This window comes from Mobula birostris, chromosome 32 (assembly GCF_030028105.1).
Source record: "Mobula birostris isolate sMobBir1 chromosome 32, sMobBir1.hap1, whole genome shotgun sequence".
NCBI classification, from domain to species: domain Eukaryota; kingdom Metazoa; phylum Chordata; class Chondrichthyes; order Myliobatiformes; family Myliobatidae; genus Mobula; species Mobula birostris.
The window spans coordinates 15,516,329-15,535,250 of record NC_092401.1 but is presented as its reverse complement, the minus strand read 5'-3'; positions in this window follow the sequence as shown (position 1 = coordinate 15,535,250).

The following is an 18,922-nucleotide window of genomic DNA, read 5'->3' as shown; positions in this document are numbered from 1 at the left end:
AACCAAAACTGACTAGTCCTCAGAAACAGCGACACCTTGGGAAATCTATAGAGCTGCAAAATAAATCTACAGTTGACGGAACAGAGACCTCTGACAGCTTAAGTGATTATGACAATGATGAGGTAATTAATCGAACAGTTATGCCATTACTTGAACCAAGAAAGATAAGGGTATGAAAACGACTAAGATGGAACATAGAAATTATGTAAGGAAACAGAAGGTTTAATATCATTCACGATCAGACGCTATTCTTGGGGAAAGCGATGGAGCCTGAACACATGTTGAACCATGAGTGTGGCAGTCTCACGAGCCGATGGGAGCTTGGGAAGGGCAATGAAATGGGCAGCCTTGGAAAATCGATCCACAGCGACCAAAGTGGTGGTGTTTCCATTAGACCGGGGCAGACCAGTGATGAAATCTACTGAGAGGTGGGGCACAGGCAGTGGCCATAACAGTCCCGCACGACCCTAGCATGATGTCTTGTTCCGAGCGCAGGTGAGACAGGCAGATACGAAGTCGTGGACATCTTGGTACACCGAAATTGTCTCAGATTGTAAGCATTGCGCAGATCAATTTTGGAAAATATTGTCCCCGGAGATGTTCAAACGCAGACGTCAGCAAGGGAAGAGGGTAGCGGTTCTTCACAGTGATCCTGTTCAGTGGCCGAATATCGATGCAGGGACGGATTTTGCCATCTTTCATACTCACAAAAAAGAAGCCTGCCCCTGCCGGCGAGTTTGACGGACGGATAAACCCCATGCTCAATACCTCCTTAATGTATTCCTCCATGGGCACCGTTTCAGGAGGAAGGAAAACAGCCGGCCCCGGGGAAGACTATTGCTAGGTAGGAGGTCTATGGCACAGTCGTATGGCCTGTGTGGAGGCAGGGTTGTGGCCTTTCTTCTACTGAAAACATCAAGGAGAGCCACATATTCAGCCGGAATCCAAGACAGGTCCATATCCTTAACTGACACAGGAGGGGATTATGGGATGAAGCTTGAGCTGGATCCAAACGGGTAGTCCGGCATGCCGGTCCCCACTCTTGGAGTACCTTCAGAGACCAATCGATCCGTGGGTTATGTCGGTATAACCAGGGGAGACCAAGCACCAGTGACAGTTCAGTTGATTTAACCAGATAGAAAATTATTTCTTCATGATGGTTGCATTCGAGCACCAGTTGGAGGGGTTGGGTAGGAATGCCGATCTGGCCGGCTCCCAGCGGTCGACCGTTCAGAGCCTTGACGTTGATCTTTTCTCTTAATTCCTCAGTTGGAACTCCCCATCTTTGAGCATGAAAGATGTCCATAAGATTCCCGGCTGTACCGGAGTCAATAAACGCCTAAGGTTCATGGGTCTGAGAACTCCACGACAAGGAAGCTGCGAGCATTACAGAATTAGGGGAAGCTGACTGATTCCCATTCTTGCTGACGGACATTCTCTTTTACTGGACGCTTGGAACATGCCGCCCGGAAGTGTCCTGAATAACCACAGTAAAGGCAGGAACCTGTCCTCCGGCGCCGCTCTTGTTCCTCCTGAGACAAGCGCATGCGCCCAACTTGCATAAGCCCCTTCCTGGGCTGGTGGCTGGGTGGTGAGGGAGGGGGAGAGGGCGTGAAAAGGCGGTGATCAGGTGAGGAGGGGGGAGAGAGCTAGGAAAGAAGATGATCTGGCGGCGCCTAGGACGTTTGAAACATTTTTCACTGCGCCCCTGAGTTACCCGGTCGTCAACTCGAACAGCCGGATTAATCAGATCACCCAGACTATCCTGCTCGCCACGGACAGCGATCTCATGCCGGAGCCTGCTGGAAGGCAGTGATGAGGGATCTCTCATTCCATCCCGTCTCTACTGCAAGGGTACGGAATTTCACTGCATAGGTTCTCACCGTTTCTCTGCCTTGGCGCAGGTCCAAGAGTCGGTCGGCAGCCTCCTGACCCCGTACTGGAAGAATCAAAAACCCTCCTTAACTCTGCCACGAGATGTCGGACGAGTGGGCTGCGGGGTATCCTTGCTTTCGTAAAGCGTTGAACAGGCTGAGTGGAGGTCCGTCAGGAAGATTGACCATGTACGCCAATTTTTGCGCATCATCACCAAAACGACAAGGCTGGGCTTGGACTGTCAGTTCGCATTGGGTAATAAAATTTCTGCAACCATCGGAATCACCAGAATATCTGCCGAGCGGCGTAATATTCGGTTCCTGAACGGTCGTTGGAGTCGGCTGTGGTCCGGGCCCGGGAGCGGGAGCGGGAGCATTAGAAACAGAGATTGTCGGGGCAGCAGAAACGGAAGACTTGCACGATGCTGGGAGTGGGACTGAGGCGGCCTGAAACTGCCGAACTGAGCTGTTAAGAACGTTAATGGTTGTCAGTCGATGCTGGCTGTTCACAGTAAGTTCGTGGACGGCGGCCGTGAGGGTGCAAATCGCAGAGACCTGAGTCCGATTGTCTGTGGTGAGCTGTTGAACAGCCGCGGCTAGGGACGATACCTGTTCCTCCAAGTGAGACTGAGCTTGTCGGCACGAGGTTATCTCCCTCATTGCCTCCGTAACTTCACTGAGAACAGATTCTATTGCCTGTAGCTTGTCTCCTATCTGATCAATGAATCTTACGGCCATGTTCAGCTGCTCTCTCTCTGTTAGGTCTATCTTTGTTGGTTCGAGACTTGCTGTTACCGTGTTCATATATGGCCCAAGTGCGGAGTGAGAGACATTGAAGCAGGTCGATAGTTCACAGAGTTTAATACGAACAGTGTTAATGGGAAAATAAAACAATAAAAGCTAGGCCAAACAAGGCCGTTAACTAAAATCCTCAAAAGGAAAATGAAGCCTACACTGCGGCTGAAAAGAACATCTAAGCACTAAATGTATACCGCTAGTCTTCAGAGTCAGTAGATTTGAAAGTCCAATATCTCATGGAAGGCTGAATGCAAAACAGCAGCATAATATTGCTATGCTCTGTCCAAGTGTCGACAAACTCTACGAAGACAAGAATGGAGTTAAATATTATCACGATTAAATAATAATTACCTGACACTTGCAAATTCACAAGCGCATTTGTCATATCTACTGCGCTGCCAAATCCGTGTTTGTGACAAATGTGGCGTTATCTCGAATAATAAAAAGTGCCAACTTTTTGTGCAAAAGTGCCTTCTTTGTATCCTTTTGTTTCTTTGTTTCTCAGCTCCTCTCTGGGTTTGAAATGCTCTAAATATGTTCCTTTGTTTACACTGTAATATGAACAATCCTGAAGAAGCCACTTTCTGACTCCTAAAGTAATCTGGCCAACAGAAAAATAACTGAGAGTCCCACAACATCCAGACTTTTCCTCATTTGCAGATTCTGATAATCTTCCAGATTATTTTGTTCTGTTCATCGCAGGGAAACTGCTATGGTGAAGCTATATGGTGAATGGAAATGAAAGGGCCTCGAAATTCTAGTTGTTAAATTGTGGCCACACTCTGTTGCCAGCACTCTGAGGGGGTGAATTTCTAAGGTTTACAAGCTGATGAGGGTGCAGGTTTCTTGTCAACTTGGTCGTCGCTGGGACGATGTTCTGTTCTGAGATAGGCAACAAGCTAAAGACTTCTGCCTGTGAGAAATGTCACTCATAATCTTCCTCTTAATCTCTCCCAGGATCTTGCTGTACCATTTAGCCCAAGTATAAACCTTCGCAACACTAATTGGCACAGGTAAGCTACATCATATGCCATAGAGTCTTCAACCCAAAAAATAACACTGTCCTTGAGATATGGACTTACCAAAGCCTGGCTGGTGGGATCACCTAACCCCTGAAAGACAAGAACTGTCCCTGTACCCATGTCCCTAATGAAGAGACGCTTCTTGTAGAAGGGCATAGGGTTAGATCGGTAATGTTTTCCTCCAAGTCCAGACAACGGTGTGTGATGATATTATGCCAACAGTAGGGTGATGAACTTGCTAAACACCTTCCGGATGAAAGGGTGTCTGCAGTCATATGGCTAACATAAAATCGATTTCAATTATAATAGAAATATATGTCAAACTTTACATAACGTCGAAGAATAGAAGTAATTTGTTTCATGAACTCACTAGCCCAGTATAAAGAGGAAGAATCTCAAGTAAGTATGTCCCCACAATGAACTGCCCAAGTGGTTCTTTGCATCAATATTTTGTATATTCCCCAAGGGGTTCTTTGTATGACTGTGTATGGTAAAGGAGCAAAACCGAATGTGACCTTTGGAGAATTTGTACAGGGAGTCAGAGAAAAGGGAGGGACAGAGTTGGCCAGGAAGCCATCTATCAGTGAATGAGAAATCACCAGTAAACATTCTTAGGAATAGGATGAAGGGGTGGGAGGCGTCGTCTGCTCTTATATGGTACAAAGTTTAAATATTTCGAGTATGATGGAAAAAAGTCAACTCTATATAACTTCTAGGAATGGAAATATATATTTTTCATCCTGCCCAGTAGAAAGAGAAAGTGGTTCAAGTTAGCAGTGAGAGGAGCATACGAGGTACTCTGTGACCTGGTATGACATGAGTGGAACCAGTTCATTGGCCTTTCATTCGAAGCTCTAAGTGTTGATGTAAGCAGAAACTGCACCAAAGTGCTTCCTTTGGCTAAGTCACTGCTCCTAAAGGGCAGTAGGATAGAGGATCTCAGGGCATTTTGTTACTAACGGTAAGAACTGAAGCGATATGAAGGACTTGAGAGAAGCAATGAAAACAGACGGCACTTTGATTTGGCAACATTTCTGGAAAAGAAGGAGATATTTGTCCCGACAGTGAATGTCATTGTCGATATTCCCCAAATGGTAGTTTGTATCACAGTGTTGAGGTAAATGAGCAAACTTAGAAACTGGGAAGAAGGGAGTGAGAGCTCCGGTTAGTGGACCTTATATCATTGACCGAGTAATTACCTAGAAAATTCACAGGGATAGGATCTATTTCTATCTGCCAAAGCACACACGTATTGGGTTGGGTTGTCAGACTGGCATTGTGCGGGAAACATAATGTTTTACAATCTTCACTTGTCTTCAGGGATGCCAGATAAGCTGTAAATATTGTGTGTATGAACTTTAGTAAAACTTTGACCTGGTTCCACGTGGTTGACCGATACAAAGGATTAGCAAGATAGAGAGCAGTTATAAGGAAGTAGGTGAAACTCAAATAGACAGCTTGCTTGCAAGGAATTGTTGAGCTGAAAGGCCTGTTTGGGTGCTGAGGAAATCTAATCCTACCTTCAGCTGTCTCGGCTGAACCTCCCATCCTCTTTGTCTCCGAGTAACTGAACATGCACTTTTCTTTGACCAACCTTTTTATCCGGAAGTGACAGAAATTTCTGTGTCAGAGGCAATTGAACCAACTTCGCTCATGCTGGAAATTGACCCTGAAATGAAATAACCAACATAGTATACAGAGGAAGGATGGCAAGTAAGCGGGGAAAGGAGCACCTGCAACAATCTGTAACCCCCTAAGATATGGGTGGAATCAGATCACCAACCATTCAGTTCAAGCTCTAAATGTCAACAGAGGGATAAACTATACCAAAATCTTTTCTTTAAAGTAATCAGTACTCCCAAAGGACATTGCAGGTTTGAGATTAACAATCCTATTACTGAAGGGCAGAGTTAAAGAGATAGGAGGGATATGAAAACTATAATAAAGATACACTGTACTGGATTTAGATTGGATTAGTTTAGTTTAGATCATGAGGACACGCAGTCCTCTTTTATTGTCATTTAGTAATGCATGCATTAAGAAACGATACAATGCTTTTCCAGAATGATATCACAGAAACACATGACAAACCGACTTAAAAACAAACAAAAAACACTTAATTATAACATATAGTTACAACAGTGCAAAGCAATACCGGAATTTGATAAGAACAGACCATGGCACGGTAAAAGTCTCAAAGTGTCTCGAAAGTCCCATCATCTCACGCAGACGGTAAACCTCCAGCGCCGCCAAATTGCCGATGCAGCATACTGGAAGCATCCGACCACAGTCCTATTCTGAGTCCGTCCGAAAACTCCGACCCTCCGACCAGCTCTCCGACAGCGAGCACCGAGCACCATCTCTGCCGAGCGCTTCGATCCCAGCCCCGGCAACAGGCAATAGGCAAAGCCGAGGATTTGGGGCCTTCCCCCCCGGAGATTCTCGATTGCACAGTAGCAGCGGCAGCGAAGCAGACTGTACTGGACTTTGCAACATTCTTGAAAATTGGACATCAGGCCCCACAGTGAAGGATATTCTGCAGATTCCCCAAGTTGTTCTTTGCATCAGTGAATTTGGATAGAGGAGTAAATTTGAACGTGACCTTAAGACAGATTCCCCAGGGAGTGGTACCTGGACGGTATAGATCTGGCCCAGGAGCCTTATATAAGTGATAGAGAAATTACCAGTGGACTTTCCTACGGTAGGATCTATTACCATAGGCAAAACCACATACCTACTGGTGTGGTTAGATTGGCTTTGTGTGGATAAACTCATGTTTTACAATCTTGATTGTTTTTTTGAGTATATGATGTGCATGCCAAATAGGCTACGAATTTTGTATTTATATAATTCAATGAAGCTTCGACACTATTCAATATGGTAGACTGATACTGACGTTAAGAGGAATAGTTGCTAGTCACGAGGAAATAGATGGAACTCAAATAGACAATTTGGTTGGCAAGGAACTGTTGAGCATACAGGCCTGTTAATGTGCTCAGGAATTCTAACACGTGACTTAGGCTAAAGAGGTTTCAACAGGACTCCTGGAAACCTGAGGTATTCGGAATAAAGTAGATAATGCTGAAGTGATCTGTATGTTTCAGGGTAGTGGCATTAAGGCAAAGGGTCCAGGGAAATCGGAATGTTCAAATTCAACCTCGCCAAGATTGTGTATAGGCTGAAATGGGAACATTGACATGAGGTCATTTAAGGAATATCAGCATGGAGTCCCATTATGTCCTGTTAACAATAGAAAGTTTTATATTAATCTCAAAACACCAGCCAGCATGGTGAAAGAGCATTGCCTGATAAGCATAAACATTCTTTGGACGTTACTGTGGATATAATGAAATATAATAAAGTGTACCACACCATAGTTATTTTCTGACTAAGGAATATCGAGTGTGAAATAATATTTTGCCATGATTTATTGAGATGGAATTTGCTAAAAACACACTGGATCAAAGGGTGGAGAACTTGATTTGCAGATGTATGGCACAGAGTTTAAAATGTTTCAAGTACAATGGAAAATAAGTCAATTCTATATTACTGAGATCAGAAATAATTACTTCATCCAACCTAGCAGAATAGTAGAAAGAGGAAGTATTTCATGTCAGCAGTCAGAGGAGGATACGAGGCATTCCATGACCTGCTGTGATATGAGTGGAACCAGTTCACTGACCTTTCATTCGGAGCTCTAAGTGTCGATGCAAGCAGAAACTACACCAAAGTGTTTCCTTTGGCTGAAATACTACTCCAAAAGGCCATTGCAGGACAGATTGTTCCAAAAGGCAAGAACTGATTATATATGAGGGACTCGAAAGAAACAACAAAACACAGGGCACTGGGATTTGGCAACATCCCTGAGGGAAAAATAGATATTGCTCCGGACAGTGAATGACATTGTGGATATTCACCAAGTGGTAGTTTGCATCATAGTGTGGAGATAAAGGAGAAATCTTAGGAGAGGTTTCCCGGAAATTGGGAGGAAGGAAGGGAGATCTTTGGTCAGTCGGCCCTATATAAGTAACAGAGTAATTACTTGTGAACATTCTTAAGGATAGATTCTGTTTGCATCTGCCAAATCATACAGGCATTGGGGTTGTCAGAGCGGCATTGTGCAGGAAAAACATGTTTTACAAGCATGTGTCTTTAGACAATGTGACAAGGATGCCAGATAAGCTATCAATTTTGTGTATGTGAACTTCAATAAAACTTCAATACGGTTCCACATGGTAGACAGATACTGAGGATTAGCGAGAATGAGAGCCATCACGAGGAAATAGGTGGAACTCAATTAGATAGTTTGCTTGGCAACGGGCTGTTGAGCCTACGGGCCTGTTTGGGTTCTGAGGAAATCTAATCTGTGCCTTCAGCTGTCTCGGCTCTGAGCTTTCGATGCACCTCCCATCCTCTTTGCTGCCTAGTAACTGAACACGCACTTTTCTTTGACCAACCTTTTTATCTGCGAGTGACAGATATTTCTGTTTTGGAGGTCATCCAGCGAGCTACGCTCCTGCTGGAATTTGATACTTAAATCTACTTTGTTTATTGGCATCCCTCCTCCCTCTGTGAAATGCCTTTGGGTCTGATATAAATACTCTTTGTTACACTCTTTGCTCTCACGTACCAAAACAAATGGATGCTCCTTGCGGAAGGGAATGGGGTTAGACAGGTTATGTTTTCCTCCTAGTCCGAACAATGGTTATAGAATTGAACACTGGCTCTCTTTGAACAGGCCATTGGGGTCTGTGGCAAACATTAGAATCTCGCCTTTGACAAGGAACACAATGAAAACAGAAATGCAGAAATACAAGATTGTTTTGTTAAAATATCAAGTTGATCAGGAACAATATTGCATAGAAAAGTGTTACAAGGTAGGCGTTGATGGTGGACCCAAATGCAAGACATAGACACTGAAGGACTAGGTTTATCGAGAAAGCACGGTGAGTAAGGAAGAAACGATGCTGGACATTGACACAGGCCCTGGACGAGACTAGGATTCAGGGCCTGGGCTAGGACTTAAGACTAGAGACACGGGACCTGGACGGCGAACTAGGAACGAGGAGCCTGGACTAGGAACACGGAACTCCGGAAACAGAGCATGGACAAGGTTCCGGAACCTGGGTCTTGACTCGGAACCAGAACCCTGGTCTAGCCTAGGACTCGGGACCAGGATCTTGGCAAGGACAGGACGTGGCTACAGGACAGGACGAGGCATCCCAGCACAGGACAAGGTACCCCAGCACAAGGCTGGGCGAGGCACTGGAACTAGATGAGGACACGAAGCTCAGATTTGGACAGGGCTGGAACACGGCGCCTGGGCTTGCTCTTGGAGCACATGAACACAGAAACTTGGATGTGGACTGGACACTCAAAGCCTTGGAAGTGGACTGGACGAGGTACTCCAGGGCAGGACGAGGTTCTTGGTCTAGGTTTGGCTCGGTTCTTGGACTCGTCTTGGTTAGGCTCTTGGGTACGGAGCCGGAACTCCTCCTTAGAGTGCAGGGCCGGGGTGCTTTCTAGGACGCAGGGCCAGGGCGCTTTCTAGGACGCAGGGCCGGGATGACTGCCGAGGACACTCGCCAAGATAAACTGCCGAGGGTCTTCTGGACTGGACGAGAACACGAAGCCTTGATCTTGACAGGACTGGAACATGGCGCCTGGAACTTGGAACACAGGAACATAAAACACAGAGCTGGAACCCCTCCATGGGAACGGGACTTAGGGCTGGGGTTTTACATAGAGTCAGGACCCCTCCTTGGGAAGCGGACATAGGGTAGGGACTCTTCTTTGACATGGACACTAAACACGGGGACACAAAGAGATAGTTCCAAACTCAACATTAAATAATTCCTTATCTTGGCGTGGCAAGGCTCCGGTCTCACTGCGGTGGTTGAACTTGATGGGGATGCAGGTGAGGTTTCAGAAGGAAAGGGAAGGAAACAATCCAGCAGGGAATCCTTGGTTTGAGAGGTATTTATGTGCCAGCCCAAAACGAGAATCAGGTGCCTCAATTAAGGCACCCAATGGAACCGGGGAAAACAGGGAAAACCCAGAATAGGGATCGATGGACCGGACTGTGAACCGGAATGCGGACTTCACGGACCGGACCATGACAGAAAAGAAGACTTCAGCACATTATAAAGATTCCTGCGTACAACCTTTCACTTAAAATCCCAGACGTTGAACTTGAGATCCCGCTTGTCTCCTCGAGACCTGAGAGACTGAAAAAAGTGGACCATGCAGAAGCGATCTATAGGATTTAGGGCAGTAGCAGTAAAGGGAACGAGGTAGGACAACGAGAACTCTCAAATTCAACATCACCAAGATTTCTTATAAAGGGATATGGGAAAACTGTAATAACATCACTTAAGGAATACCAAAACTACATCCAATTACATGCTATCACCAATCATACTTTTTATACTAATTTCAAAACACCAGCCAGAACAGGCAATAGAACATTGTTTTATATGCATAAAAGAGGCAAACATTCTTTAAAGTCATGGTCCAGTCCGAAGTCCACATTCCGGGTCACGGTCCGATCCGTGGACTCCAGAATCCAGGTCATCCAGCTGTCCCTTGTTTCAGTTGGGTTAATCATAGGCACCTGATTCCCATCTTGGATCTAGGAATATAAGTAGCCTTGGGGTCGAGTGTGGGCTGCTAGGTCATCTTGTCAAGATCCCCTGGGAGTAACCTGCCAGTGGAAGGCTAGAGTGGCCACTTGCCATCATTAGGCCGCATTGCAGTCCCATCGCTTCATGGAGCCTTGCTGACAGTTGTCGGAGCTATCTTTATGGTATGGATTCGACCGTTTCCAGGGCCAGCTGAGTGGCCGTCAGCCACTCCGAGCTAGGTAGGGATCTGGCTGTTTCCGTATCCAGCCAAGGCTGCTGGCCGTAACTGCGACTTGGAGCAACCCCGATACAGAGATGGAACTGTCTGTCGTTCTTCGGTGTTTGTTTCTTCTTGTCCTTGCCTCCGTGGGGGTAAGTCAGGCTGTTCTGCCATTGTCCTGCGGCGTGATCTGTCTTGTCTTGTCCTCGCCTCCGTGGGATAAGTCAGGCCGTTCTGCCGTTGTCCTGCGGGGGGATCTGTCTTGTCTTGTCTTTGCCTCTATGGCGTAAGCCCGGCCGTTCTGCCGTTACCCGACGGATGGACCTGTCCCACCTTGGTGTGGAGAATAAGTTGAGTGCCGGCTTGTCTAAGGATAAGTCCCGGCTCTATGTTTATGTACTGTCCCGTCTCATGTTAGTGTCGTGTTAAAGATGAGTCCCGGATTTTCGTAGGATAAGTCCCGGCTCTATGTTGATGTACAGTTCCCAGTCTGTCTCCAAGCTCCAGCCTCCGAGCTAGCAGCCTCAGGCCCCAAGACCCCAGCCTGCAGCCTCAGGCCCCAAGACCCCAGCCTGCAGCCTCAGGCCCCAAGACCCCAGCCTGCAGCCTCAGGCCCCAAGACCCCAGCCACGTCCTGTCCTCTAGCCATGTCATGTCCTTGGCTAGTTCTGGGGTCCGAGCCCAAGGCAAGACCCCGGTTCTGGGTCCTTGTCCAGTCTCTGGCTCGTAGTTCAAGCACAAGTTCCTAGTTCATGGTTCCTAGACCTGGTCCCACTTTCCCAAGCTCGGGCTCCTAGTTCATAGTTCCTTGTCCGGGTTCCCTGTCCAGTCCATGTCCTAGCCCAAGTCTGCTTTCTTGTCCCCCTCCTTGTCTGTATTCTGTCACGTCCCTACTCTAGTCAAGTCCTGTTCCTAGTACTTCAGTGTCTGTGTCTTGCACCTGGGTCCATTCCCAACGTCCCCCTTTGTGACATTTGGAGGTTAATCAGAATATAATAAAATAATAGAAGAAACCTCAAAAATTATTATACAGAGTTTGGTTCTTTCCTGACCATTTACAATTAACGTAGCATCAACGAAATGTCTATCCTGTGTAAGATAATATTCTGCCAAAATTTAGTGCGACTGCCTTTGCTAAACCCTTATTGGATTGGAGGAGAGGGAGGAGGTGTGGAGCTGGTCTTCATTTGTATGGAACAGAGATAAAATATTTCTCGCATGTTGGGAAAATAAGTTAATTTTGCATAAATTCTAAGAACAGAAGTGAAATTTACATGAACTCTCCTTCACTATAGAAAGAGGAAATAACTCAAGTAAGCAGGCATTCTGTGACCTGATATGGCATGAATGCAATAAGTTCACTGGGCACTTCTTTGATATAAGTCGAAATTGCACCAAAATGTTTCCTTTGGATAATTTACTGCTCGCAAATGGCATTGCAGGTTTGAGGATTGCAGGCCAGTTTTCTACTAAGAGCAGGAGCTGAAGATATGAGGGACTAGAATGCAGCAATGAAAACACACCACACTCGTATTCGGTAACATTCCTGAAAAATTCTATGTTGTTCCCCACAGTCCACAAGTATCAGGACAATGGGGAATATTTCTTTAGTAGATTGCTTCTTTGCCAATTCATCACCCTGAACTATTTGTTTTCTAATCAAGACAATTTATCAATTGCAGATTCTGTTTGTGTGGCAGCTTATTTTCTCCTGTTCAGCAGAAGAAAACAGCTATGGTGGAACTGCATGGCAAAGGGAATGGATTGGACTTAGAAATTCTGTTTGTTAAATTGTGGCCTCACTCTGTTGCACAGTGCACTGAGGGAGTGGACGCCAAAGATTTACAAGGTGACAACGGTGCACGTTTCTCGTCAACTTGGTTGTTGGTGGACAACGTTTTTGCGACTGCAACAAGATGACAGGAGCGTTAGTTGCTAGTTGCGATGAAAGCGGTGGAACTTAAATGGACAGCTTGTTTCTCAAGAAACTTTTGAGCCTAAAGGCCTGTTTGGGTGCTGAGGAAATTAAATTCGTGCCTTGAGCTGACCTGGCTCTGAGATTTCGGTGAAACTCTCATTCACTTTTCCACTTAGTATCTGAGCACGACACAACAAACTTTTAACATCATAAATCAGCGAGTTGTTTTGTTATGTTTCCTATCTCGCTGTGAAACACCTCTTTTTCCCTTATTAGGAAGAGAGAGAACCTGTGCTATGTTGAATACGGGGTGACCGAGTAGACTTTGGGGTACTGCAAGTCCGTGTCTTTATTGATACTTTGCTGCACGCTTGAGTGCTTGTTGGTGGGGGGTGGGAGGATGTGTTCGCCGATGCTTCTTTGCTGATCGGAATGCAGGGCAGGGGGTGGGGTAGGTCGTTGACTTGCTGCTGCTTGTGCGTGGGTGGGGTAGATGGGGTTCTAACATTTGACTGTCATTTATTCTTTGGGGCACTCCTCTATTTTCGTGGATGTTTTAGAAGAAAAATCATTTCAGAATGTATATTTCTCTGTCATTAAATGTATCCATTGAAACCTATTGAACACAAACCTTTCTTTGACCAACCTTTTTATCTACAAGTGATAGAAGTTTCTGTGCTGGAGGTCATCCAGCCTGCTACACTCGTATTGTAAATGCATGAAATCACTAGACCAGTATAAAGAGTAAGGATGTCAAATAGGCAGGGAGATGAGCATCTTCGACAATCTGTAATCTATGATATGGGTGGAACCAAATCACTGGCCATTCACTTCGAGCTCTAAATGTCGACGTAGGTATACACTACAATAAAGTCTTTCCTTTAATGAAATCAGTACCTCCAAAGGGTATTGCAGGTTTGAGAATCGCAGGGGTGTTTTGTTACTAAAGGAAGAGATGTGAAGGATCAGACAGCTATAGTGAAGACACACTGTACTGGACTTTGCAACATTCTTGAAAAATTGGATATTAGACCCTACAGTGAAGGATGTAGTGCACATTCCCCAAATAGTTCTTTGCGTCACTGTGTAAAATTGAATGTAACCTTGGGACAGTTTCTCGGAGAGTGAGGGAATGGGAGAGACAGCTGTGGCCAATGAGCCTTATAACAGTGACAGAGACATTACCATTGAACATTCTTAGAGGTAGCAGCTATTACCGTAGGTAAAACAATACACTTACTGGTGTGACTAGGTTGAATTTGTGTGGGAAAGTCATGCTCTACAGTCTTGATTGGGTTTATTGAGGATGTGATGAGAATACATAATAGGCTGCCAATTTTGTATTTTAATAATTCAGTGAAGCTTCGACATTATTGTTTTCAGTAGACTGATACAGAAGTTAAGAGGAGCAGTTGTTAGTCACGAAGAAATAGATGGAATTCAAATAGACAACTTGGATGGCAAGGAACTGTTGAACTAGTGAAACACCACAAGAGAGAGGAAGGAAGCGCGCATCCATTGTGTCTTGAGATGAAGGCTTGAGGCAGAGGGCTAATTTAGAGCAACAGCATCACCCACTGAGGGGGTTACATTTCTGGGGTGCTCATCCGGGTTTTCGTGAAAGCTGGGTGAACGCTATTTAAAAATTGGTTGAACGGTTTGTGAGCTTAAGTCTGTGTTTAAACTAGTATCGAGGAAAACGATTAAGGTACTTTATTATGGACGCCGCTGTGATTACGTATTTGAATGCAATTCGAAGATGTTATCCACAAATAATGCTGATATTCTGAGAGATGTCCGAAGCCCTGATGAATTACTAATCAGAGTGCTGAGTCCTGCAAAAGTATTGTGGAAAATTAAGCTGGCTGAACGGCGTTTTGACCAATCAGCTGATAAGGACATCGTGTTAGTCCAGACTAACAGTGACGTTACTACTGTTGTGCTGCCGGAGAGGCGAGGCCACAGACAGTCCATTTTTGAAGTGAAGGGTACATGTAGCTGAGGGCGAAGAAGTTAAATAAGAACTGTATGTTGCTCAGGGCGAAGACTTTAAAGACAAGTTCTACACACAAAATGATGATGAAACGCAGCAGGCCAGGCAGCATCTATAGGAAGAAGTACAGTCGACGTTTCGGGTCTGGACATCTCGGATGCTGCCTGGCCTGCTGCGTTCCACCAGCATTTTGTGTGTGTTGCTTGGATTTCCAGCAGCTGCAGATTTTCTCGTGTTTGTGTTTTTAAAGACAAGTTGATCTTGCTTCTGCGAAGTGAGGGGAAGGAGTTGTCTGATGTGCAAGGTCTAATCGGTACTTCAGCGGTTGATAAAATTCTGAGTTGGCTTCGGCAATCGCATCACTGCTCAATAAATGCCAAAGTGTATTTGCAGAGAAACCAAGTTATCGTAGATTGATATGTTCTCTGGGGTCAGACCCACCTCCGATCGGGTGGAAGAATATGAGGCTTGGGCGGAGCAGACATCTCAGTTACAGGATGAGTGGTCGTGCTGAGATAGTATGAAAAAAAAAACAGCAACTGGTAAAGAATTTAAATGTCCTGCTGCTGAGGTGGTGAGATTCCGAAAGGCCGAAAACTCGTTGGTCACGTCCGTGAACTACATGTAGGCGTTGCCAAACATTTTTGGCTTGATGGACAGCCCACCGGAGCGTATAATGATGTTTAGACACCCATTTCAGGAGACAGGAGAGAAACTTTCTTCCTACATCTTCAGGCAAGAGCGACAACTGCATTGCTTGTGTAGTTAAAGAACCATTCAGCTAGCTGAGATAAATCGATTAAGGATGGAGCAAGTTGTGATAGGCACGCTCTTCCGCGACATGATTGCTTTAAGCATTCGAATGACTCATAATACGCCTCCCTCTCCTTCATTTGTTCAACTGATCAGAGCAGGAAAATACGATGGAGAAGCGGGAGATCTTCATTAGCAGAGCAAAGTCCTCTGTAGTACCATTCGGTTGCTGAAGTGACCCCAGATCCACACAAGTCGGGGTTTTGCAGCATTTAGTGAAAAATCGGTTGATGTCTGGCCGTGCTGCCACCAAGTGAGATATACTACGGCCATCTACAATGGGTTGTGGACCCTGAAATCATGAAATTAATATGGATACTGTGTTATTAATAACAGTTTAAGAAGTCCTAATGTCATGAGGACATGGCTATTTTTGGTGTGGGGGGCGGGGGTGGAATGTTATGTTCTGTTTAAGATGATTTCTGCTATGTTGAGAAGTATTTAATTCCAGTAGCTTTCTGTAAAATCAGCGTGTCCTGCTGACAGAATATTTTGGTTTCAGCTGAAGGTAAGGAGCCATGTTGTTTAAGTTAGGAATGTTGTGTCAGGCAATCAGGATGGAGGGATTGGGAGAAGGTTCCAGAGAGAGCTGGGCAGAGAGAGAGATTTGTGAGAGATAGTGGTGGATTCGTGGTCTTTTGGCGGGAGATGTGGAGAAAAGAAGATCGGGGAGACGCCCACGGATTTGTTCTAACGGGTAAGTGCTATTGCAAGGAATACCCGCGAGACGAAGCATTCTAAGATAGGAAGATTTACCAGTGATTGGTGAGGAGATTCAGCTCCGTGCATAACGGTTATATCCAGCTTTTGGAAGAGGTGAGCTTCAACTGTCATGTGCACATCTAGGCCAGTCAACTGCAACAGGCCCTTTTATTTTTTTCCTTTCTTTTTTCCCCTCTTAATAACAGTTTGATGAAGCTGAAATTGGTAAATATTCTTTATAATTTTATGCTGGTGTAATGTTTGCAATTTATTGGTGACTGGTAATTCTGTATGGGCAGTATTTACACAGCCTTCGCAGCATCATCTCCTGTAGTTTCTGTAACGAAAAGACAATCACTGAACTTCATAAATGGTCTCAACGACGTCCAGACTGGGGGCCTGAGCCTTTCTGTTCTTCCATGTAGAAACGAAATAGAACCCTCTCTACGAAAGACCATGAGTTTAGACTGCAGTCCGAGCGTTGGTTATAGGACTGAACACTTGCACCCTCTGCACAGACCGTTGCCTCTGGCAAAAATTACTACAGAGTGCCAGGCGATAGGACGAAAAATGACACCTGAAGGCATGCAAGTAATTAGGTGCAGCAAGCAGCTCACACTTGACAAGGAACACACTGAGAGCAGAAACCCAGAAATACAAAACTATTTTGATCCACATTAAGGTGGTCAGGAAATAAATGGTCCAGAAAAGAGGTTTTCAGCGGATTATAAAGCTTCCAGCTTGCAATCTTCCCCTTAGAGTCCTGGATATTTAAATTGACTGAGGGAGCCTGTTGTCTCATAGAGATCCGAGGAGTTCGGAAAGACGTGTAAATGTCGCAGTGAACGTTAGGTTTTAGTAAGGTGCAGTAAGGAGAAAGGAAAACTACAACTCTCAAATTTAACATCGCCAAGATCGTGTAGAAAGAAGAAAGGAAAAACCGTCACGACGCTATTTAAAGAATACTAGCAGGGTGTCCGATTATGTCCTTTTATCAATAGTACCATTTATAGTAATATCAAAATATCAGTCAAAATAGCTAAGGAACATTATTTGATATGCAGAAAACGATCAAGTTTCTTTGGAGATATGTCAGGATGTTATGGTCCGATCCGTAAAGTCTGCATTCCGGTTCACGGTCTGATCCATTGTTCCTTATTCCAGGTTTTCCAGTTTTCGCTTGTCCTATTGTGTGCCTTAATTGAGGCACATGCTTCCCATTTTGGGCTGGCTACATAAACAACCCCTGGGTTCAGCTTCAGTTGCTGGACTGCCCCTTTATCATGCCCTTCATTCTGAAGCCTCTGCCTGTAGCCTTGCCTGCAACCACTGCCTGAAGCCTTACCCTGAAGGCTTGTCTGCAACCTCGCCTGCGTTCTCGCCTGTATCACTGTCAAGTTCTACCGCAGGAGCAAGACCAATGTCTTGCTATATCTGGATAAGGAACTGTCTTTCGTTGTTTGGAACTGTCACTTTGTGTCCATGCATTCGCTAGGTAGGTCCGGCCGTTTGCCGCTACCTTGAGTTGGGAGCTGTCTCTGCGTCCACGCCTTTGCTAGGTATGTCCGGCCGTTTGCCGCTACCATGAGTTGGGAACTGTCTCTGTGTCCACGCCTTTGCTCGGTAGGTCCGGCCGTTTGGCGCCACCTTAAGTTGAGAATTGTCTCTGTGTCCACGCCTTCGGTAGGTAGGTCCTGCCGTTTGCCGCTACCTAGTGTTGAGAACCGTCTCGTCGTGTTCAGCATTCTGTGGAGAGCCCCGACCCCAAGTCCTGTACCCAAGGAGAGGTTCTGGATCTTTGTTCCGAGTACGAGTCCCTGCCCTAAATCCTTTTCCCAAGGAGGGGTCCCGGCTTTGTGTTCCATGTCCCTTTGTTCCTGTCTCTCGAGTCCAAGGTTCCGTGTTCCCATGCTCTAGACCAAGGCTCTGTGTTTCTGTCCTCCCCAAGAGAAAGACTGTGTTCTGCGTTTCTGTTATCCCAAGTCCAAGGTTCCGAGGTTCCTGTCGTCCCAAGTCCAAGGCTTGGCTTTTCCTGAGTACCAAGTCAAGGCTTCGTGTTCTCGTCCTGTCCATGTGCTTCTTCCTGTGCTGGAATTCCCTCGTCCTGTACTGGAGTTCCCTCGTCTCTTCCAGGAGTCTCTCGTTCTGTCCTGCAGCCTCGCCTAGTCCTGTCTCCCAAGACCACGTCATGTCTTTGCCCAGTTCCGGAGTCCGAGCCCGAGTCAAGACCCAGGTTCTGGGTGCTTGTCTAGTCTCTGGCTCGGAGTCCGAAACCAACCCTTGTCATGTCCTCGCTTCGAAGAACCGAAGCCTCGTCATGTCCTTGCCTCGAAGAACCCAAGCCATGTCCAGTCCAATAGTCACGTCTTGTCCTCTCCTAGATCCGAGGTCCGAGCCCGAGTCAAGACCCAAGTTCCGGGTCCCCGTCCAGTTTCTGACTAGGAGTCCTTGTCCAGGTTCCAAGTTCCTAGTTTCTCGTCCAGGTCCCGCTTTTCTAGTCTAGTCCTAGCCCACGCCCTGTATCCTAGTCTCGGTCAGGGCCTGTGTCTTGTCCAGCGTCGTTTCTTCCCCACTTCTCTTTTTTGCTTGACTCAACTAGTCCCGTTCCTAGTACTTCAGCATCTGTGTCTTGCATTTGGGTCCGCTCTCAGCGCCCCCCCTTTATGACACAGCATTTAATAAAAAAAAAAGACAGAAAACCTCAATGAGTATCATACCAAAGTTAGGTTTTTGCCCAAGTGCTTGCAATTACCACAGTTTGGAATTGAATTTCTCAGTGAAGGGACTTGTTAATACACCAAGATGTCCTGTGATTGAATTTGTTAAACAGCTCTGGATCAAAGGGTCTGGGCTGCCTGCTGTCGTATGGCCAACGGTTAAACCTTTCGTGTAGAAAGATCGAAAAATTTGTCAATTTTACAGAACTTCTAAAAAAAGTGAACTTTTCATGAACTCTCCA